Source organism: Phyllobates terribilis, unplaced genomic scaffold, assembly GCF_046119375.1.
Source record: "Phyllobates terribilis strain yellow unplaced genomic scaffold, ASM4611937v1 Scaffold_27__1_contigs__length_16484149, whole genome shotgun sequence".
Lineage (NCBI taxonomy): Eukaryota > Metazoa > Chordata > Amphibia > Anura > Dendrobatidae > Phyllobates > Phyllobates terribilis.
The window spans coordinates 355,969-377,580 of NW_027362787.1; positions in this window are offsets into that span (position 1 = coordinate 355,969).

The window sequence follows — 21,612 nt, forward strand, 5'->3', positions numbered from 1 at the left end:
GAGGGCAGTACGGTGTACGGGTCCTTCTCCCACTGGTCGTCCAACTTGTGGAGCCGTCTCTTCCTCTTCAAGACCTGCTCTCCGGGTACCAGGGGAACAGTGGGAGCATACTGGTTGTAAGTTTTCTCTTGTCTTTCCCTAGCCTGACAGAGACTTCGCTCCACGCTCTCCTGTACTCTCCGGTACTGCTGCTGCCTCTCTGTGTCCCAGTCTGTTTCTGGTGAAGTGTCCTCGGGGGTCAGGACTCCCATTTCCAGGTCAACAGGTAACTTACCAGGTCTTGCCCTCATTAGGTAAGCCGGGGTACAGTTGGTGGAACCTACCGGGATGTGGTTGTATAGGTCCACCAGATCGGGCAACTTTTCAGGCCACAGACTGCGTTCTTCCAGGGGCAACGTTTTTAGAAGATCCATTACCACCTGGTTCATTTTTTCACAAAGTCCATTAGTCTGCGGATGGTAGGGTGTCGTCCTTATCTTCCGGCAGCCATACAGATTGCAGAATTCCTGAAAGACCTCCGCTTCAAAGGCAGGTCCCTGGTCCGTCAGCACTTGGTCCGGGTACCCGTGTGGACGGCAGAAGTGCTGCTGGAAGGCTCTAGCTGCTGTTTGAGCCGTTAAGTCCTTGACGGGGACGACAACCAAGAACCGGGAGTAATGATCCACGATGGTTAACGCGTAGACGTAGCCACTTCTGCTTGGGGTCAGTTTTACATGATCCAAGGCTACCAATTCCAACGGTTGCCGGGTGACGATGGACTGCAGGGGAGTCTTCTGGCTGGCTCGGTCCTTCCTTCTCAGGTTGCACGGGCCACAATCTCTGCACCACTTCTCGATGGTTCCCCTCATGCCTACCCAGTGGAACCGCTCGCGCAGCAGGAACTCCAGCTTTTTCCACCCAAAGTGTCCAGCTCCGTCGTGGTATGCCTCCATCACCATGGCTGCGTCTCTTCGTGGCACCACTACTTGCCAGAGTAATTCATGCGTCCGGGAGTTAACCATTCTGCGGCACAACTTCCCTTTATAAAGGAACAGTCGACTCTTCTCTGCCCATAGTTGTTTGGCTTCCTCCGGAGCGTCTGGTTCAAGGCGAGCCTCCGGCCGAGTCAGCATCTCCTTCACCAGTCGGACGGCAGGGTCACTGTCTTGCGTTTCCGCCCAGTTGTAGTGGGGTAAGGGGTTCAACGTAGCAGCCTGCTTACTCCTTACCCGGTGGGAATACTGAATAGTCCCATGACGGTGGAACGCAGGGAGTTCAACTTCTTCCAGTCCCTCCGGATCTTCTCCTCCGTCCGGCAGGTTGGGCATCCTGGACAGGGCGTCCGCGTTGGTATTGGAGCGTCCTGCCCGGTATTTAATTGTGAACTCGTAGTTGGACAGACGGGCCATCCACCTCTGCTCCAGGGCACCGAGTCTTGCCGTGTCCAGGTGTGTCAGCGGGTTGTTATCCGTGTACACGGTGAACCGGGAAGAAGCGAGGTAATGCTTAAAGCGCTCAGTGATTGCCCATACTACGGCCAGGAACTCTAACTTAAATGAGCTGTAATTCTCGGGGTTCCTTTCGGTGGGTCGCAGTTTTCGGCTGGCGTAGGCGATTACTCGTTCCTTCCCCTGCTGAATCTGGGACAGTACGGCTCCTAGCCCGATGTTACTGGCGTCGGTGTAGAGGATAAAGGGCTGGCTATAATCCGGGTACGCCAGGATTTCGTCCCCCGTGAGGGCCATCTTCAGCTGGCGGAAGGACTCTTCTTCCAGCTCTTCCCATTTGAAGGGCGGCTTCTGGTTCTTGGCCTTCCGGGACTGGCCTATCAGGAGGTCCTGCATAGGTGCTGCTTTTTTGGTGAAACCGGGAATAAACCTTCGGTAGTAGCCTACCAACCCGAGGAACTGCCGCACTTCTTTTACGCTGGAGGGGCTTGGCCATTCCTTAATTGCGGTGATTTTATCAGGGTCGGGAGCCACTCCGTCAGCGCTCACTACGTGTCCCAGGTACTGCACCTTTGGTTTCAGGAGGTGACACTTGGAGGGTTTCACCTTTAGGCCGTAACTCGCCAGAGCCTCGAACACTTCCGCCAGGTGTTTCAGGTGGTCCTCATACGTCTTGGAATATACGATGACATCGTCCAGGTACAACAGGACCGTCTCGAAGTTTCTGTGGCCCAGACAACACTCCATTAGGCGTTGGAAGGTTCCTGGTGCGTTGCAGAGTCCGAACGGCATGCAGGTGAACTCGCTAAGTCCCATCGGGGTGGTGAATGCGGTCTTCTCCCGGTCTGCCTCTGCTACAGGAACCTGCCAGTACCCGCTAGTGAGATCCAAGGTAGAGAAGAAGTTAGCAGATCTTAAAGCAGCCAATGACTCCTCTATCCTTGGTAAGGGGTACGCATCCTTGTGTGTGATACGGTTGATTTTCCGGTAATCTACACACATCCTCATGGTGTTGTCTTTCTTTTTGACTAAAACTAATGGGGCTGCCCAGGGGCTACAACTATCCCGGATTACCCCAGCCTCCTTCATGTCTCTAAGCATCCCCTTGGCGTGTTGGTAATGTGCAGGGGGTACGGGTCGATACCTCTCTTTTATGGGAGGATGATCTCCCGTGGGGATGCAATGTTCTACCCCCTTGACTCGCCCGAAGTCTAACGGGTGTTTACTAAACACTCTCTCATACTCTTGAACCACCCGATAGACTCCTTGTTTCTGATGTGAGGGAGTGGAGTCAGTACCCAGATGTAGTTGCTGACACCAGTCCTCCATGTCTTTCTTAGAGCCGTTACCTTCCTCCGGGTGAGATGGAGGCAAGGGTTCCACAGATTGTATAGAATTTTGATTAGTGATATATAATTTGGCTAGCGTGGCATACCGGGGCAGGTACACTTCCCTCTCCCCGATATTTATTATGCGAACGGGCACCCTCCCATGGCGTACATTGACGACCCCCCGTGCTGTCAAAATGGTGGGCCTACTGTCTGAGTAAACTGGTTCTACCATTGCCTGGTAATCTCTACCTCTCAGACCAATAGCTGCCCGGCACCAAATCATCATTTCACTTTTTGGGGGCATGGCAATAGGAAAAGGGTCACACATTCTTACGCTACCAATCTCACCGCCGGAGAGTTCCACTTGTTGCCGTTGCATCAGTGCCCGGATCTCTTTCTGGAGCACCCGCTGCTCGCCGGAGCTGGCATTCTTGGCAACCTGCTGTAAAAGGAAAATCACCTCTGCAAGACAATTTTCAATTACATTAGTTCCCAGAGTTATTTTTGGGTGACTCTCATGTTTATCAATATCTACAATGATCAGTCCGTGTGCGGCCAGTTCGACTCTACCAATTTTGATGGTCACCTCTTTAAATCCGATCTGTGGCACGGGCTGACCATTGCTGGCGATGATACTCAAGTCGTCGTCGGGGTAGCGGGTAATATCCGAGTCATTCCAGTACTGCTTGAAGAGCACGTACGGGATGGTGGTGACCTGTGACCCGGTGTCCAGTAGGGCACTCATGGGAATGCCATCCAGTACCACAGGCAAGACTGGACGTCCTCCCACATATCTGTCGCGCCAGTTCGATGGGCCTGGTGATCTTTTTCCTGGGGGTTGGCCCTCTACCCCAGGTTGTGCCCGTTTAAAGAACAGTACCTTGCCATATGTCCGGGTTGATTGCAGCGGCGGCAGATGGGTCGTCCGTCCTCACTGTATCGGTCACTGGGTCTTCCTCTGGCCGGTGGGGTCCTCCTTGGTCGACGCCACGGGATGTCCTCCGGTCCGGATGCCAGCTGGATCTTCCCTGGGGTGGAAACCTGTAAAGACTGCACAGTTCGGGTTAGCGCAGCAACGCTCTTAGCTAGCTCTTGGACCTGATGGTGTAGGTCTGGAGCCGGGTCATTGTCCAGAGCCTGCGCATCAGCTCCCACAGGCCCTGCTGACAAGGGCGCCGCCTCCTGGTAGTAAGTGGTAGTGGGGCGTCTGTGGGTCACAACGCCACCTGGTGCCGGTTCTCGGAGCACCCGGATGGCTCTGTCCTTGAACTGTGCAAAGTCCAGATGGGGATCCTGTAAGGCCATTGCCCGCAACTGGGTTCGGTGGGCATTGCAATATAAACCCTCTATAAATTGTTCAGTCAACAGCCTGTCCTCGTTTCCCACCCCATCAGGGTCGGTCTGCTTTATGGCCCTCAGGGCCTCTTGTAGGTTTAGTGCATAGTCCCTTATACTCTCATGCGCTCGCTGCTTGCACCCGTAGAATCTAAGCTTAATCTCGGCTGAGGTGCGGGTATCAAAGGTGTCCTTCAGCCGGGTTAGTATCCCTGCGACAGTCTTCCTCCCAGGTGGCCAGGATTTTACTTCCCTTTTGGCTGCCCCGGTTAGTTGGGCCACCAGGATGCTCACTTTTTGCTCTTCTGTGAGGGGGTACACCTGGAAGAGGCTATCCAGCTTTTCTCTAAAGTCATGCAGGGTATGTGACTCCCCTGAGTACTGGGGTAGCCAAGCTGCTCCCGGGATATAGGGCATGGTGAAGGGCATAACTGCAGCAGCGGTAGCGCTGGCGGGGGTTGAGGCAGTGAAGCTCTCCTCCGTATCCGACATCTTCCTCCCCCCTAGTGGACCGTGGCCTACCTTGCGATGATCCTCTTCCGTAGGCCGCGGCTCCGCAGTGGATCGTCAGGGTTGAGGACCTTCCGTCGCGCTCCTGTGACGTCGGCGTCTGCTGGGCTCCTTCCAGGACCTTACGCAACGTCCGGACGTGAGGCGGGGCTTCAGTTCTCACGCGCTTTCGGAGTCCACGCCCCTCTTCTTCCCGTGCGGCGTCCTCAAGATGGCGTCCAATGGCGGGAAAACTCCACGGATGGCGGGAAGATTGTCGAAGATGGCGCCGGATGGCGGGAAAACTTCGCGGATGGCGGGAAGAAGGTAGAAGATGGCGCCGGATGGCGGGAAACCTCCACGGATAGCGGGAATCTTCACCACTGGTAAGTTTGAACAGTCTTTGCTTTTCAGGCACGCACTACCCGGTGGTTGCAGGCACGAAATCCTGCCGACTACACCAAAGTTGATGCGCCCCTGGGCCTGTGTCGCGCTGCGGTGCGCACGCGGGAGCTTACCCGGAGCCGGATCCGTGGAGGGTTGTAGTCTCGTGGCGGTGACCCGGTCCGTGCCCAGGGAGTCAAACTGGACGGCAGTCTATTAGTAGTAAATAGTTGATGACTACGCCACCCGTTGAGTGCAGCCAGGGAGCTGCTGCTGCGGGGCAGACCGCTGAGGCCGATGGTAGGATTATGCAGCGTGATAGTATAACCCCCAACGGGAGGGGTATGGCCTCAGGGCAGCCGACGTGGATGATGGGGGTAGCAGGAACCACTCAGAGACGGTACGGTGTAGTTCAGGGTCTTTACTGGTAACAACGATAGACCCTCCCGGAGTACTTGCTAGCGAACGGGGCCTGGTCAGTCCTTGAGCAGATGGGATCTCCCCTGGCCAGGCGTAGTTGTAGGCCTCCCAAACTGACTGTACTCTTCTGGCTACCTTGCTAGAAGCTGATGTAAGTAGCCCACGTCCCTGAGTGTACCGTGTGGTGCTCACCCGTATGGCCGGTGACTCGGGGCCTTCTAATGGCTTCCGCTCCACGATGGCGGTGCTGGTCCCACGCGTGTGACCGTGCCTTCGGGCTTCTGGGCCAGAGGACCTGAAATCCCCTGCCTGACGGATTCTGCTGCTGGGTAGGAGTTAGTCCCCACAGCCTCGGACTCCGGGTCCGGAAAGAAGTCTTCTTAGTCAGGGCGAGCTCTGCAGCTGCCAGCCCCTGACTCCTTGTGACTCTGCTGTTTCCTATGCTGCTTCTTGTCTCTACTCCACTTGTCTGACTCACCCTGCCTCAGCCCCGGGTTTATACAGGGGAAGTCCTTCCCCTCCCAAGACTGGGCAGGAGGTGTGGCATGCACAGGATCCCTGACCAAAGGACCTCCCACCTGCTCTCAGACATAACATTACATTACTGTGGAAAACCAGACCCCTGGGGTGCCACATTAGCCCTTCCGCATACAACTCCTCCTCCTCTACTTCCTCCACCTCCTCTTGTGCCACCACCTGACTCCGAATTCTGTTTAACATGTGCTCCAGCATGTAAATCACCGGAATAGTCATGCTGATAATGGCATCGTCAGCACTAAACATCTTCGTCGCCATTTCAAAACTGTGCAGAAGGGTGCATAGGTCCCTGATCTGAGACCACTCCTCCAGCGTGATTTTCCCCACCTCTGAATCTTGTTGGCCCAGGCTATACGTCAGAACGTATTGCACCAGGGCTTGTCGGTGCTGCCACAGTCGCTGCAACATGTGCAGAGTTGAATTCCACCGGGTAGGCACATCGCATTTTAGCCGGTGAAGTGGCAGGCCCAACGACTTCTGTAGAGATGTAAGTCGCTGAGCTGCGGGATGCGAACGGCGGAAGTGAGCACACAGCGACCGTGCCCTCTGCAGAAGGCCATCTAGTCTGGGATAGTGGGCTAAAAATTGCTGGACAACCAGGTTCAACACGTGAGCCATACAAGGCACGTGTGTGACATTGCCCCGGCGAAGGGCCGCACCCAGGTTTGCAGCATTGTCGCACACGGCCTTCCCTGGTTTCAGGTCCAGTGGAGACAACCATTCATGAAATTGGTTCTCCAGAGCTGACCACAACTCCTCAGCTGTGTGACTCACATTTCCCAGACATTTCAATGTAAAAACCGCCTGATGACGTTGAGCCCTACTGCCAGCATAGTAAGGAGGTGTGCAGGATCCCTTCTGCGCAGTTAGAAAGCTTGTGGCATGACCAGACAGGCTTTTGGTGCAGGTGGAAGACCGAGAGGAGGTTGAGGAGGCAGAAGCAGTGGAGGAACTTTGACATAAAGAGGATTGACGCACAACTCGTGGGGACGGCAAGACTTGGACAGCAGCCCCTTGTCCTGCTGTCACCATAGTTACCCAGTGCCCAGTCAGCGACATGTAACGCCCCTGTCCATGCCTACTCGTCTAAGTGTCTGTGGTGAAATGCACCCTGTCACGCACAGAGTTTCTCAAAGAAGCGGTGATGTTGTGTGCGACATGCTGGTGGAGCGCAGGCACACCTTTCTTTGAGAAGTAGTGCCGACTGGGCATCTGGTACTGGGGCACTGCGACGGACATAAGGTCTCGAAAATCCTCTGTGTCCACCAGGCGGAAAGGCAGCATTTCTGTAGCCAAGAGCTTGCAGATGGTGAAATTCAACCTCTTAGCTTTCTCATGGCTAGGAGGAAATGGTCTTTTACTTGTCCACATCTGAGGGACCGAGGGCTGGCTATTGTGCTTAGACGGGGTTGATAAGGGTGTCCCCGGCAAACTGCCGGTCTGTGAGGAAGATGCAGGCGGACATGTTAGGTTGCCTTGATCCAAAGGTGGTGCTATCGATGTCGGACAGCGCTCAACACCAGCTGGTGTTCCCACCTCCAAAGAAAATGATGACCTGCCAATCACGCTGGCTGTTGCGGGTAAAGAGGTGGCAGGTCTGCGCCCCAAAACAGGTGTGACTGCTGTCCCCCCAGTCACAGAGGATGAAGAGGCCGCGGATGCACAAGATATGGCAGACGGTGGTTGGCCCGGCCGGCTAGGCCGCATTGTAGCACACTGAGCTTCCCACTGCAACTTATGCTTCATGTCCATGTGCCGGTTCATGCATGAAGTACTCAAACTATGTATTTTTTGGCCTCTACTTAGCTTTTGCTGACAAATGTTACAGATAACACGAGTTGGGTCATCTTTATCGATCTGAAAAAATGCCCAGGCTATGCAAGGCTTAGCACCCATGCGACCTGAAGAGCCACCACGACTTGTGGTGAGAGGCAGAGTTGTGTTTGAGGATGCAGTTGTTGACGTGCTTCCAGTACTACGTCTCTGTCCAGGAAGGCGCAACCTGACCTCGTCGTCACTAGCATCTTCCTCCACCTCCTCTGTTGACCTCATCTCTTGGCTGACTGTGGGTTGACAGTAAGTGGGATCTCCAACCTCATCATCATCACCCTGTGCGTTATCACACCCGTCGTCCTCAGAGCCAACCTGTTCCTGCCCTGACAAAAAACTAAAGTTGTCGCTCCAATCAGGTATTTGAGTCTTATCATCGTCTTCCTCATTGTCTCCACCAACAGGAGTTACAGTTTGGGAATGAGGGTCTACATTATGGTCAGAACCTTCTGCGTCTGGTCCTGGATCCGACTCATAAAGATTCTGGGCATCAGTGCAGATCATTTCCTCGTCTGGATTCACAGAAGCGCTGGAGTCGACCTCTGATTCCCAGGCTATAGTATGAGTAAACAGCTCTGCAGACTCAACCATCTGTTCTACCTCATACTCAGACGGGCAGCTGGAGATTTGGGAGCTGTGAGGAAGCAAGTGCGATTGGGGTGACACCTTTGAGGACTGGAGTATTTGTGATGTTGAAGTTGATGTGGAGGAGAGCCCACTTAAAGGAGCACTTGAAATCCGTTGAAGCACCTGCTGTTTTTGTGCCTCATCTGGAATTTGTAGCGATTGGCGTGGCCGTAAGAAAGGGATCTTATCACATTGTCCGCTAAAAGAAGTAGACATTTTAGTTTGGCTGGAAGATGGTCTTTCTTCTGCAGATGTTACTGTTGCTTTAACACCTACCCCACGGACACAACCTTTTTTCCCCTTCCCAACACGCCTATTCCCCTTTCCACCAGCAGCAGGCCTTTTTCCACTCATTTTGGTGGTTAACTAATTCACAACTCTGGAGTTGTTTGCACAAAAAAACAATGGATGGTAACCGAGCAGAGCTGAGTGGCCAAACTGTGGTATTAGGCCAAAACTATTGGCTGGGTTAGATGCAGAAAAAAAATATATTCAGTTTGCAACCTGATGGAGGTCAGTATAGATGGACTAATACAACAAGTCCCACACACAGCTAGAAGCCCAATATTTTTTCAGAGGTAGATGCAGAAAAAAATATATTCAGTTTGCAACCTGATGGAGGTCAGTATAGATGGACTAATACAACAAGTCCCACACACAGCTAGAAGCCCAAATATTTTTTCAGAGGTACTGTAGATGCAGAAAAAAATTATATTCAGTTTGCAACCTGATGGAGGTCAGTATAGATGGACTAACAGAGAAAGTCCCACACACTGCTAGAAGGCCAAATATTTTTTCAGAGCTAGATGCAGAAAAAAATTATTTTCAGTTTGCAACCTGATGGAGGTCTGTATAGATGGATTAATAGAACAAGACCCACACACAGCTAGAAGCCCAATATTTTTTTAGAGGTAGATGCAGAAAAAAATATATTCAGTTTGCAACCTGATGGAGGTCTGTATAGATGGATTAATAGAACAAGACCCACACACAGCTAGAAGCCCAATATTTTTTCAGAGGTAGATGCAGAAAAAAATATATTCAGTTTGCAACCTGATGGAGGTCAGTATAGATGGACTAATACAAGTCCCACACACAGCTAGAAGCCCAATATTTTTTCAGAGGTAGATGCAGAAAAAAATATATTCAGTTTGCAACCTGATGGAGGTCAGTATAGATGGACTAATACAACAAGTCCCACACACAGCTAGAAGCCCAATATTTTTTCAGAGGTAGATGCAGAAAAAAATATATTCAGTTTGCAACCTGATGGAGGTCAGTATAGATGGACTAATACAACAAGTCCCACACACAGCTAGAAGCCCAAATATTTTTTCAGAGGTACTGTAGATGCAGATAATTATTTTTAATTTGCAACCTGATGGAGGTCAGTATAGATGGACTAATAGAGAAAGTCCGACACACTGCTAGAAGGCCAAATATTTTTTCAGAGCTAGATGCAGAAAAAAATTATATTCAGTTTGCAACCTGATGGAGGTCAGTATAGATGGACTAACAGAGAAAGTCCCACACACTGCTAGAAGGCCAAATATTTTTTCAGAGCTAGATGCAGAAAAAAATTATATTCAGTTTGCAACCTGATGGAGGTCTGTATAGATGGATTAATAGAACAAGACCCACACACAGCTAGAAGCCCAATATTTTTTCAGAGGTAGATGCAGAAAAAAATATATTCAGTTTGCAACCTGATGGAGGTCAGTATAGATGGACTAATACAACAAGTCCCACACACAGCTAGAAGCCCAATATTTTTTCAGAGGTAGATGCAGAAAAAAATATATTCAGTTTGCAACCTGATGGAGGTCAGTATAGATGGACTAATACAACAAGTCCCACACACAGCTAGAAGCCCAATATTTTTTCAGAGGTAGATGCAGAAAAAAATATATTCAGTTTGCAACCTGATGGAGGTCAGTATAGATGGACTAATACAACAAGTCCCACACACAGCTAGAAGCCCAAATATTTTTTCAGAGGTACTGTAGATGCAGATAAAAATTATTTTTAATTTGCAACCTGATGGAGGTCAGTATAGATGGACTAATAGAGAAAGTCCGACACACTGCTAGAAGGCCAAATATTTTTTCAGAGCTAGATGCAGAAAAAAATTATATTCAGTTTGCAACCTGATGGAGGTCTGTATAGATGGATTAATAGAACAAGACCCACACACAGCTAGAAGCCCAATATTTTTTCAGAGGTAGATGCAGAAAAAAATATATTCAGTTTGCAACCTGATGGAGGTCAGTATAGATGGACTAATACAACAAGTCCCACACACAGCTAGAAGCCCAATATTTTTTCAGAGGTAGATGCAGAAAAAAATATATTCAGTTTGCAACCTGATGGAGGTCAGTATAGATGGACTAATACAACAAGTCCCACAAACAGCTAGAAGCCCAATATTTTTTCAGAGGTAGATGCAGAAAAAAATATATTCAGTTTGCAGCCTGATGGAGGTCAGTATAGATGGACTAATACAACAAGTCCCACACACAGCTAGAAGCCCAAATATTTTTTCAGAGGTACTGTAGATGCAGATAAAAATTATTTTTAATTTGCAACCTGATGGAGGTCAGTATAGATGGACTAATAGAGAAAGTCCGACACACTGCTAGAAGGCCAAATATTTTTTCAGAGCTAGATGCAGAAAAAAATTATATTCAGTTTGCAACCTGATGGAGGTCAGTATAGATGGACTAATAGAATGATGCTATGCCCAAAAGATTTTACTTCACTAGGTGCAGTAAAAAAATTGGTATTCTATACACAGGTGGTATATCTTGCAACACAGATAGGCTACTCCACTGACTAACACACTCTGCAATAGGCCAAAAAGGATTAGCTTTGCTAGATTCAGCCAAATGCTGTGAAAAAAAACTTGCACAGCACTGGCACAGACCTGCCTGGCAAAAACTGATAGGAACTGATGTAACCTAGTCCTGAAAAGGACTGCAATTACAATTAGTCTTTACTCCCACAATCTATCTATTTAAGAGCACAGACCTGCCTGATAAAAGTCGTAGGAAATGCTGTAACCTAGTCCTTAAAAGGACTGCAATCACAACTATTCCCTACTCCCAAGCTATCTGTATATTTGTGCGAAAATTGGCTTGAAATTAACAAGGTATAGCGCACACAGCAACAGCGGTGCCGTCTAACACGCAGCTGCAGCAGTGAGAAAATGGTGGCGACGGGGAAAATGGCTTGGTCTTATAGGGCAAGGACATGTGACATACACTGCCAATCACACATGCCCTTGCTTGTGTGAAAAAAAGCACTTCGCTCCGTGTGTGCGCTGCTGATAGGCTGACAGATTGCACCTCCCCACTGTAAATGCGGGAAAGAGAAAAAAAAATGGAGATCTTCATTATTCCTGCAGAGATCCATCCCCTGCCCCTCCCCCCACCCCGCTGTACACTCAAACTGCGTATTAACATTAATTTTCATCATTACTGAGAAAAAATCCAGTTATGATTTTGGTGCACGAACAGTTATCGAACATAACCTCGAACAGCCGAATTTTTCTCAAATTGTTCGTGTTCGCCGAACGGCTCGAACACCGCCCAAAACAGCTCGAATTTGAGATTGGCGAACAGTTCGAGTAGAACAACGCTCATCTCTAATTAAGAGTAGCCAGGGCCCCGGGCAGTTTAAAAGGTGTGCCCCCCCGAGGTACCGGATGTATCACGTGACATGTCACATGATCCCCTTTGATAGATCATGTGATTGGTCATGTGATCAACACACAGATGTTCTGATCACATCTATAGACAGAGAATGAGGGGAAAAAATTTCCATAACATAGCACTATATATAGTAGATCAGGGTGGCAGATTAATTTTCCGGAGGGGCCACATGAGAGATCGTGACTGTTATGGAGGCCGATCCAATAGGCTGAAATTAATTCTGCTCCATATTAATATTAACAAAATAATAAAAAAAAATTATATTAATTGTATGACTTAATATTGAGCAGAATTAAGTATGCTGACATCCCTCTATATACAGTATGAGCCCCCGCATAGCTCCCTAGATACAGTATGAGCGCCCGCATAGCTCCCTAGATACAGTATGAGCCCCCGCATAGCCCCTCTATATACAGTATGAGCCCCCACATAGCCTCCTATATACAGTATGAGCCCCGCATAGCTCCCTAGATACAGTATGAGCCCCTGCAGAGCCCTGTATATATAGTATGAGCCCCCACACAGCCCCCTACATACAGTATGAGCCCCCACATAGCCCTGTACATACAGTATGAGCCCACACACTGCCACCTACATACAGTATGAGCCCCTACATAGTTATTTAGATACAAAATGAGTCTGCACATAGCCCCTATATACAGTATGAGCCCGCACATAGCTCCTTATATACAATATGAGCCTGCACATAGCTCCCTATATACAGTGTGAGCCTGCACATAGCTCCCTATATACAGTGTGAGCCCGCACATAGCTCCTTATATACAATATGAGCCCGCACATAGCTCCTTATATACAGTATGAGCCCGCACATAGCTCCCTATATACAGTATGAGCCCGCACATAGCGGCCTAGATACAGTATGAGCCCCCGCTGAGCCCTGTACATATAGTATGAGCCCCCATACACCCCCCTACATACAGTATGAGCCACCGCATAGCCCTGTACATACAGTATGAGCCCACACACTGCCACCTACTTACAGTATGAGCCCCTACATAGTTACTTAGATACAATATGAGTCTGCACATAGCCCCTATATACAGTATGAGCCCGCACATAGCTCCTTATATACAATATGAGTCTGCACATAGCCCCTATATACAGTATGAGCCCGCACATAGCTTCCTATATACAATATGAGCCCGCACATAGCTCCCTATATACAGTATGAGCCCGCACATAGCTCCCTTCTCTGATCGACTGTCGGTTCCACAGCAAGCTCAGAGAATGGTCGATTCCCACTCTGGGGGCGGCAAATTGCAGCTGCCTGGGAGACACCTCTGACCACCGCATGAGGTGGCCCGAAGGCACCGCCCTGACGGCTGTACCCAGGTCACATGCCCCTCCTCTTCCCCTAGGTACAGCCCTGTAGAGTCTATATGAGAATACATGACTATCTATAATATAATCAGGGATGTGTCCGTCTGTCCGAAGCCTCTATAGACTGTGCACGCAATGCGCCTGCACAGTCTGGCCGGAGACAGAAGAACACATCAGATGTTACAGGTGACAGGGAGGAGGACGAGGATAAAGGATTGTAATGACGGAGATCACGGGGTGCGTAAACACTGATTTCATACTGCCATCTTCGGCGCCATTAGGACTCATACCTTGATGTCCGGCGAGGTTGGAGGAGTGTGGCGTTGTGGTTCATGCATGCGCAGGTGCGAACTCTGGCGCCACACTCCTTCAGCCTTGCCGGTGTTCGAGGATGCGCTGCAAGCGAGAGGGGAAAAGGCGAGTAGGAGTGTTGTTTTTTTTTTGTATGGATAGAAGAACATCAGAGCAGGCAAGATGGGGGAACATATACCAGGATGGAGGATAAGGATGGGGAGGGAGCATATACCAGGATGGGGAGGGAGCATATACCAGGATGAGGGAGCATTTGGTTTTAGTAATGGGGTCTGGCCCGTCGCCGGTTCAGTCATTACTTTGAGTATACAGAGCAACCCCTGTAATCCTGGCCCTGACTGACAGCCGGTCTCAATGTAGAGTCAGTGTCAGTCAGGGCCGGGGGCTCGGTTGCAGAGGACGCTCTGTATACTCAGAGTGGTGACCGAACCGGCACTGCCCTCATGACTGAAACCGAATGCTGGCGAGTAGAATAAAGATCATTTTCTCCCCACTGCATTCAGCTACTGGGCAGTATAAAAACGCTGTTTACCTGAACGCAGGTTAATAGCGTTATTTCCGATGAAAGGAACCCTTTAATTTTGTAGCACATTACTTCAATGAAATGGTGCCGGAGTCAGTGCATGCGCTTACCACGCTATCCAGCGCCATTTTATTGAAGATACTGTTTATGAGAACTCGCAGACACAGTGTCTTAAAAAAAATGGCGCCAGAAATGTACCACTAAAAATGCTTGTGACCCGGGTGTAAAACGGGTTCAATAGCTAGTATAATATACTGTGATACAGACATTAGATGTTATACTATACACATTGTTATATCCCATCTCATGTCTGTACCACAGTATAATATACACTAATCTGTTTACTGGATGTGACATTTTGTACAGGGATATACACTGTACTGATCACACCTGCCTACAGGACCTCACATATCATATATGGATCAGTACAGTATGTGATGTCCTGCAGGTTCAGGGTTGATCAGTCAGTGCAGGATCCTCTATGCAATGTCTGTGGTCGCTCTGCTGGGGCTCAGTGGGATTTATTACAGGACTCTGAATTTTCCTGCAGATCTGGTGATGCTGGAGCCGATGACCCAGAGTGACCTGATCTGCAGCAACGATGAAAGTCCTGCAATAACTTATACAGAGCCCTATCAGAGCGGCCGCTGAACTGACACTATGGAATATTTTGCAAACTCATCAGGAGGGGAGCAGCGTCCTGCAGCCCCCTTCTCACTCCAGACATCCTCTCCAGACCTCATATTTACCGCCATTCACTGACCTGATCCACCAGCTCCTCTCCCGCAGGATAAAGAAGCTCCAGGCGCTGTTGTGTGATGTCAGTCCTGGAGACGCAGCACACAGCGCGCAGGGTGCGTGTCTGCCTCCCTGTGATGTGGCCGGCGTCTAAAAGGTACAGTGCGGTCCCCCTGCCAAACCTGCCCCTGCCTCCGCACAAAACATTATAATGAGGGCAATCTGGCCATGGGTCCCCCTGAAGCCTCGGGCCCCGGGCGGTAGCCCAAATTGCCCTCATTATAATCCGTATATACATCAGCCCCAGTGTATCCCATGTGATGTATATACATCTTCCCCAGCATATCCCATGTGATGTATATACATCGGCCCCAGCGTATCCCATGTGATGTATATAGATCGCCCCCAGCACATCCCCTCAGAAGTATATACATCGGCCCCATTGTATCCTATGTAATGTATATATATCATCCCCAGTGTATCCTATGTAATGTATATGCATCGGCCCCAGATTATACTATCTGATGTAAACAGCATAATTAAGTGCTGTATTTAGTGTGGACCTGTGTATATAGCATGTAGTGAGGTGCTGTGTGTAATATATAGTGTAGATGTGATGTGAATATAATATGTGTGTATAGCATATAGTGTGGGCTGCACATTTTATATAAAAGGCACATCTCTACACTATATAGTATACACACAGCTCCATACCATGTTTTATAACCCAGTATATAGTGTGGAGCTCTGTATATGGTGTGGACTTCCCACTAAAAGTTTTGTGCTCAGGCACAGCACCACACTAAATAACTATATACACAGCTCCATAGTTCATACTATAATATATATACTATAATATTTACTACATGTATATACAATGGTCCCAGTGTTTGTGTGGGTATATATATATATTTAGATGTTTGTAGCATATATTTTGGAGCTATGTATGCTGTGTATAATTCTCCCTATGGCCACGGCCCCACTATCAGTATTTGGTCAGTATTCCGTCAGTATTTTTTCTCAGGAGTTGGAGACAAAACCAGGAGTTGGTGATAAATCCAGAATTGGTGACTTGTTTCTATTATACCTTTTCTCTGATTGTTCCTCACCTGGTTTTGGCTCCCACTCCTAAGAAAAAATACTGACCAAATACTGATAGTGAGGCTGTGGCCTAAGTCTCAGTATCTGTATTATTCTGCATATTTACACTGCACAGTACCACTTCTCCTGCCCTGTATACTGGGTGTAATTCTCTGTGTATGTATTATTCTGTATATACAGTATATACACTGGATAGAACCAATTCTCTTGTCCTGTATACTGGGTGTAATTCCCTGTGTATGTATTATTCTGTATATCCAGTATATACACTGCACAGTACCACTTCTCCTGCCCTGTATACTGGGTGTAATTATCAGTATCTTTATTATTCTGTATATATACACTGCACAGTACCACTTCTCCTGCCCTGTATACTGGGTGTAATTCTCAGTATCTTTATTATTCTGTATATATACACTGCACAGTACCACTTCTCCTGCCCTGTATACTGATGTAAATCTCAGTATTTGTATTATTCTGTGTATATAAATTGACTGCAATATTCTCAGTATCTGTATTAATCTGTATATATACACTGCACAGTACCACTTCTCCTGTCCTGTATACTGGGTGTAATTCTCAGTATCTGTATTATTCTGTGTATATACTGTATATAGACTGTATATATACACTGCACAGTACCACTTCTCCTGCCCTGTATACTGATGTAAATCTCAGTATCTGTATTATTCTGTGTATATAAATTGACTGCAATATTCTCAGTATCTGTATTAATCTGTATATATACACTGCACAGTACTACTTCTCCCGTCTTGTATACTGGTTTTAATTCTCAGTATCTGTATTATTCTGTGTATATACTGTATATAGACTGTATATAGACTGCACAGTACCACTTCTCCTGTCCTGTATGCGGAGTGTAATTTTCAGTATTTGGATTATTCTGTATACATATAGACTGCACAGTGCCATTTCCTCTGTCCTATTCTTGGAGAGGCTGTATTACAGTTAGGTAGAGTCATTATTGCTTTATAATTTTCTACATTCCTATGGGCAAATAAAAATACATTTTGAAATCCTGTTTAAATGGGTTATCCCAAGTTTGGAAGTTATCCCCCTTCTTATGGATAGGGGATAACTTTTGATCACTGCGGACCTAACCACTGGGACCACCATGATCCAGAGAAACGGAACTGTGAAAAGATAAATGGAGCTGTGGTTGATGATGCGCACTGCTGCGCCATTCATGTGGGGCTCGTCAAATAACTCCTTTAAGAGAGTGCTGAGGGCATGACCAAGAAAAGTAACACATAGGTGCGCTTGTACACATCTGTAGATGGACAAAGACAGCGGTGCACACAGCGCGCAGCGCAAAGTTTACCCTTATGTACAGCACCATACAGAAAATGGCACTATATAAAATAGAGCAGGGGTGAGAGATTAATTTTCCCAAGGGGCCACATGAGAGACCATGATTGTTGTGCAGACCAAACCAATAGGCTGAAATTAATTCTGCTCAATGTTAATATTAACATATTAATTATAATTATTTTTTATAATATAATATTTAATAATAATAATAAATAATAATAACTTAATATTGAGCACAATTAAGTATGCTGACATCCCCCTATATACAGTATGAGCCCTCCCACATCACCCCCTACATACAGTATGAGCCACCACATAGCCCCCTACATACAGTAAGAGCCCCACATAGCTCCTTATATACAGTGTGAGCCCCTAGATAGCGCCTTAGATACAGTATGAGCCTCCATTTAGCCTCCTATATACAGTATGAGCCTCCATATAGCCTCCCATATACAGTATGAGCCTGCGCTTAGCTCCCTAGATACAGTATGAGCCCCCATATAGCTCTCTAGATACAGTATGAACCCTCGCATAGCTCCCTAGATACAGTAGATACAGTATGAACCCTCGCATAGCTCCCTAGACACAGTAGATACAGTATGAGCCCCCGCATAGCTCCATAGATACAGTATGAGCCCCGTGCATAGCTCCCTAGATACAGTATGAGCCCCGTGCATAGCTCCCAAGATACAGTATGAGACCCCGCATAGACTCCTAGATACAGTATGAGACCCCGCATAGCCTCCTAGATACAGTATGAGACCCCGCATAGCCTCCTAGATACAGTATGAGCCCCGTGCATAGCTCCATAGATACAGTATGAGCCCCGTGCATAGCTCCCTAGATACAGTATGAGCCCCGTGCATAGCTCCCAAGATACAGTATGAGACCCCGCATAGACTCCTAGATACAGTATGAGACCCCGCATAGCCTCCTAGATACAGTATGAGACCCCGCATAGCCTCCTAGATACAGTATGAGCCCCGTGCATAGCTCCATAGATACAGTATGAGCCCCGTGCATAGCTCCCAAGATACAGTATGAGCCCCCGCATAGACTCCTAGATACAGCATGAGCCCCGTGCATAGCTCCCAAGATACAGTATGAGCCCCCGCATAGACTCCTAGATACAGTATGAGCCCCGTGCATAGCTCCCAAGATACAGTATGAGACCCCACATAGCCTCCTAGATACAGTATGAGACCCCACATAGCCTCCTAGATACAGTATGAGCCCCTGCATAGCCTCCTAGATACAGTATGAGCCCCTGCATAGCCTCCTAGATACAGTATGAGCCCCTGCATAGCCTCCTAGATACAGTATGAGACCCCACATAGCCTCCTAGATACAGTATGAGACCCCATATAGCCTCCTAGATACAGTATGAGCCCCTGCATAGCCTCCTAGATACAGTATGAGCCCCTGCATAGCCTCCTAGATACAGTATGAGACCCCACATAGCCTCCTAGATACAGTATGAGACCCCACATAGCCTCCTAGATACAGTATGAGCCCCTGCATAGCCTCCTAGATACAGTATGAGCCCCTGCATAGCCTCCTAGATACAGTATGAGCCCCTGCATAGCCTCCTAGATACAGTATGAGACCCCACATAGCCTCCTAGATACAGTATGAGCCCCTGCATAGCCTCCTAGATACAGTATGAGCCCCCGCATAGCCTCCTAGATACAGTATGAGCCCCGTGCATAGCTCCCAAGATACAGTATGAGACCCCACATAGCCTCCTAGATACAGTATGAGCCCCTGCATAGCTCTTTGCTATTAATCTAAATTGAATACATTTTTAATTTTTAAATGGATAAATTTGTTAGCTAGTTATTACTAATCCTCAGATATACATCTGTTTTTTGTACACTGGTCCACACGCACATGTAGACACACACACAGGCAGTCATGCACAAACACACACGCAGTCATGCACATACACACACATGCAGTTACGCACATACACACACATGCAGTCACGCACATACACACACATACGCAGTCACACATATACACACACACGCAGTCACGCACATACACACACACGCAGTCATGCACATACACACACATGCAGTCACACACATACACACACATACGCAGTCACACATATACACACACACGCAGTCACGCACATACACACACATGCAGTCACACACATACACACACATACGCAGTCACACATATACACACACACGCAGTCACGCATATACACACACACGCAGTCACGCACATACACACACGCGCAGTCACGCACATACACACACGCGCAGTCATGCACATACACACACATGCAGTCACACACATACACACACATGCAGTCACGCACATACACACACATGCAGTCACGCACATACACACACATGCAGTCACACACATACACACACATGCAGTCAGGCACATACACACACATGCAGTTACGCACATACACACACATACGCAGTCACGCACATATGCATGCCGTCTTGCAAATACACAAACATTCAGTCAACACTCAGTCACGCACACACGTAGTCTTGTACACACATGCAGTCTTTTACACAAGCAGTCACACACACGCAGTCACATACACTCACGTGGTCATGCACACAGTCAGACACCAGCAGGCATGCGCACACATGGTCATACACACACGGTCATGCACATGCAGTCACGCATATACGCACACGGAGTCACGTATACACATGCAGACTTGCACATATACGGGTCGCAGAAACATATACAGACATATACAAAGACACATACAGACATAAACATATTTGAAGACATACAGAAAAATACATGTAAACAGACATATCACATATTACAACTGTGCTGGTCTCAGAGATGGTCTTCAATGTCCAAGGGCTACTAAATGGATTTGATGCTTACATTCATGTGATAATTTACCCCATACTGTAAATAATACTAATATTAGTGGTTTCCCTGGGAAGAAGCTAAACCACCCTAGCCACCGGTCTGAGGGTCCTTGGGATACTACAATTTAGGGTAAGCGGTCATAGGCCCTTTGGTCCATTATTCTGATACTTATACATTTGCTGATGGTGGCCCTGGGAGTTGGTATTTTAGTGGCACACTTAGTGCTTATACTCTCACCACTTGCCCTATATAGATTACCTGGGTCAACCTGTTACCACTAGCCTAAAACACCCCGCTTTTCCCAGCCTATACCTTGCATAGAGCTATATATAATCTCTGATTGGTTTTCCCCTGGGGGGTTTCCTTACACTTACCCCTATGCACACTGTTTTTGTCTTTATTGTCTATTTGCTATTATGTATACATCTGTATTTAATAAAGATTTTGTCATATCTTTGCATAAGAAACTCCTAGTTTCTCTGTTTTTTTCCAAATTATACTAATATTAGTGGTTTCCCTAGGAGCATCAGGACCTAAGATGTTATTATACAGATGAGGGAACACTGCGAAAAATGTAATAATCTATAGTAAGGGGTATATTGGGCCTCATTTACCCCAAAAATGTCCTTGTTACCCATCCCAAGAAGTCAGAGCTCAGTGTAATGAGTACAATGCCGCACGCTACTAAATCATTGTGACGTCTATAAACATGGACCAGTGCATCCTACTGTAAACTCTAGACATATTAGCTGTCATCCAAAGAGCACCATGACCTAAAGAATCAGGGGAATCTTGGGGTGATGGCTGATAAATCTGCTTTTTAACAATAAAATAAAAAAAATAAAAAAATTGAGGTTTTATTACTATTGATAACAAAGCCAATTTTAATAACAGACAGTATTTATGAATAAGGCCTAATGTTACCCCTACTATTGTTAAAATATTAGCTGTCACCCCAAAGCCAAAACCAGGTGAGGAACAATCAGAAAAAAGGTATAATAGAAACAAGTCACCAACTCTGCATTTATCACCCACTCCTGGTCTTGGCTCCCACTCCTGAGAAAAAATACTGACTGAATACTGACCAAATACTGATAGTGGGGCCGTGGCCTAAGAGCTAAAGTCGGTCTCAGGGGTAGGTAAGCCTTTTTATCATGCTCTCCCACTGCTAACTTATAAAGGAGGCAGAAAAGCGTTTGCCGACATATGATGTAATAGCTCCTCCAATGTCAGGTCTCTATGTATGGAGCAGGTTCAGGAGCTGAGCCCGCATCATACTGGGCAGATGCCTGTACACATAACACCGACAATGA